Source organism: Montipora foliosa, chromosome 3 (assembly GCF_036669935.1).
Source record: "Montipora foliosa isolate CH-2021 chromosome 3, ASM3666993v2, whole genome shotgun sequence".
NCBI classification, from domain to species: Eukaryota; Metazoa; Cnidaria; class Anthozoa; order Scleractinia; family Acroporidae; genus Montipora; species Montipora foliosa.
The window spans coordinates 1,953,316-1,955,815 of NC_090871.1; positions in this window are offsets into that span (position 1 = coordinate 1,953,316).

Sequence of the window (2,500 nt, forward strand, 5' to 3'; positions counted from 1 at the left end):
GTATTCTTTCATTTGCATTAGATTCGGCACATGTGAAGTTCGACGTTTGAACCGGGCCTAAGTAATTAAATTCATCCTTCTTTTTTCTAAATCCGGTGTAATAAAACATTTTATCTAATGTCAAAAACAATGAAATTACTAATCAGCTCCAGAGGTGCGGATTTGGGTAAAATTAAAATCGGGTGTACGGAACTTTATTCGTAATTAAAAACGCCTAATTTTTCTTAGCTGATTGCTAAATTGTAGCAAACCAAATAAAAAATTCCATGGCTTTATTGAAACGGAAATATTTTGTTTGTCTTGCCTTACACAGTGTCAAACTCTTCCTTTTTTCTGATCAATGCTTGAAAAAATAGCGAACAACTTAACCACAGCTGCAGTTTCTGCTTTCTTTGTTTGACCGGTACCATTGATTCACAGATGTGGACTTTGTCATTTAAATTTAAAAAACTCTCCTCTCCTTTTATCACCGGACGACCATTATATTCAACAATACATTAATAGGAAGTTGAATTTTTTTTAAAATCAAATATTTTCTCATAATTTAGACAGTAGATACTAGAAGCTTCTCGGTAAACTAAACGTGATTAACTTTATAAAGCTCGCCGCCGGTTAATGCACTTTTTCACGGTCAGAAAGTAAATATTTTGAACTCTCTAATAGAGTTTCATTGCGTTCCTCATCAAAAGAAGGCCGTTTTAAAGTATTTCCAGCCGTGTCCTAAAGGAGACCACTAAATTCATCGTTTCCTTTTCTGCACTAAGATAAGAACAAAGAACCGTTGATTAAAACAACGATTCTTTCCTCTCCGTTGACTGGTTCTCCACAAACGTCATATCCATTTAGTCTCAAAGGAACCCCAGCGTGTGGCCTTAGCTCAAAATCTTTCCGATTGAAGTGGCAACCAGAGTGGCACTCTGTGTCAGCTTCGGCTAAGTGCATTCAATAGAATTCATGTCTTTAAGTTATTAATTGCTCACTGTTGCAACTTAAAATATTTTTGTTTGAAGATACGATATTCAATCACCAGAGGATGTATGAACTAATCTGTGAACAGTTCATCAACCGCAATAAGGTCTGCGACTATACCAACTGTTATGTATGTTAATTGGTTCTCTCGTGTCACGTGATTTTTAGCATGTGCTCTCCTCAAGTGTGTATTTTCAGTATCCGTTATTAAGCGATATCAGTTGTGTTTATTGGTATCTAGTCGGTTGTTATTCTTCCCCAAACACCACACCAACAACCTTTACAACCCGCTCTGGAAGTGGTTTTTGTCCCGTCTTGCACGCTATAGACACGATGACCATTATAAAATTTGTCTTTGTTCTCGACAAAAAGCTCCTGAATTGAGTCCTACGACATGCTCATTCTCACCCTGGCCATTGGTGAGGCTCTAACTGCTGTTCAACTGATAACAAACCCTGCCTATGTGCTTGGTGACAAATTCCCTTACTCATCCCACCCGATCGTTGGAGAAATCTTTTGTCGAATAATATGGAGCCGTGTTTTCGTTTTTCAACTTGTGCCAATCCGGCTTACATCGTGCTGTTCTTGACGGCAGAGTGATTGTTTGCTGTTTTGAAGCCTCAAAAATACAAAGACATCCTCGTACAGCTAAAAACGGGTCATTCTTTCGTTGCATTATCATCTCGTGGGTTTGGTGTTTTGCTAGCTTGCTCTCAATAGTCCGAGATTCATTGTAATCGGTTCAGGAATAAATGAGTTAAAATCATCTTTTTTTGCAACATAATCTCACATCTATATACTTCATCTAGTTAACTAGTCAACTAGTTAACATCTGTTCACTTCAGTGTGGGTGGCTAGTTAACTACTATTCACCGAAGTGAAGGTGGCTAGCAGTGGATATTTACATAGCCGAGAAACGGCGAGGTAAGTATCCACCACCTATAGCCACCTCCACTTCGGTGAATCGATGTTAACCAGTTGAAAGAAAAAAGCTCATTGATTCCACAGGGTTTGAGAGAGCCAGGTCGAAATGTCATCCATTGCATAACCTGTAGAGTGTATAGAATATAGGAGACATTTGAAGAAAATGCGCGAAAAATGGTCGGTGATTAGTTAGACGGACCCTTTCGGTCCTTAGATTTTGTCTACGTTTTGAATACGACTGGAAAAGTATTGCATAGAGCGCACGCATTTCAGTGTCGGATTCTTCCTCGTTTTGTGCGTTAATTGGAATCTCGCTATATCAAGCTTCTTTTTGATAAATGTTTCTGGGTACGATGGGCCTCATTCGTGCTGCGGCCATATTGGACATAGACAACAGATTTCAACATGAAACAGCAGTGATGCTGTTGGTTAAAAAGAACAAAAATGATCATGCTGCACGTGTGGCACGCATTTTTATAAATCTTCCGTATTCGTCAAAAAATACGGAGTTTTATAAGAAACGACGAGGTTGACTAGCAATAGAGTTATTTTCACAGAGTTATGACATTAGAGTTAGAGTTAAGTTTCCAAAATCCTGAATTCAAGA